This window comes from Cebus imitator, unplaced genomic scaffold, assembly GCF_001604975.1.
Source record: "Cebus imitator isolate Cc_AM_T3 unplaced genomic scaffold, Cebus_imitator-1.0 Scaffold295, whole genome shotgun sequence".
NCBI classification, from domain to species: domain Eukaryota; kingdom Metazoa; phylum Chordata; class Mammalia; order Primates; family Cebidae; genus Cebus; species Cebus imitator.
In genome coordinates, this window is record NW_016107610.1 from 2,304,466 (window position 1) to 2,304,841 (window position 376).

Here is a 376-nt window from a genome sequence, read left to right on the forward strand (position 1 = left end):
TTTTAAAGACAGTGTCTTGCTCTGTCACCAGGCTGGAGTGCAGCAGCGCAATCTTGGCTCACTGCAACCTCCGCCTCCTGGATTCAAGGGATTCTTCCGCCTCAGCCACCCGAGTAGCTGGGACCACAGGCGCGTGCCACCGCGCCCAGCTAATTTTTTTTGTATTTTTAGTAGAGACGGGGTTTCACCGTGTTGGCCAGGTTGGTCTCCCCATCTCTTGACCTCGTGATCCACCCGCCTCGGCCTCCCAAAGTGCTGGAATTACAGGCATGAGCCACTGCGCCCAGCCCAACAATACAGTCTTATATGGGTCAATATTAGATTTCCTTGGTGCTCTTTGTATTTTGCAACTATTGCTCGAGCTGGAGACCCAAAA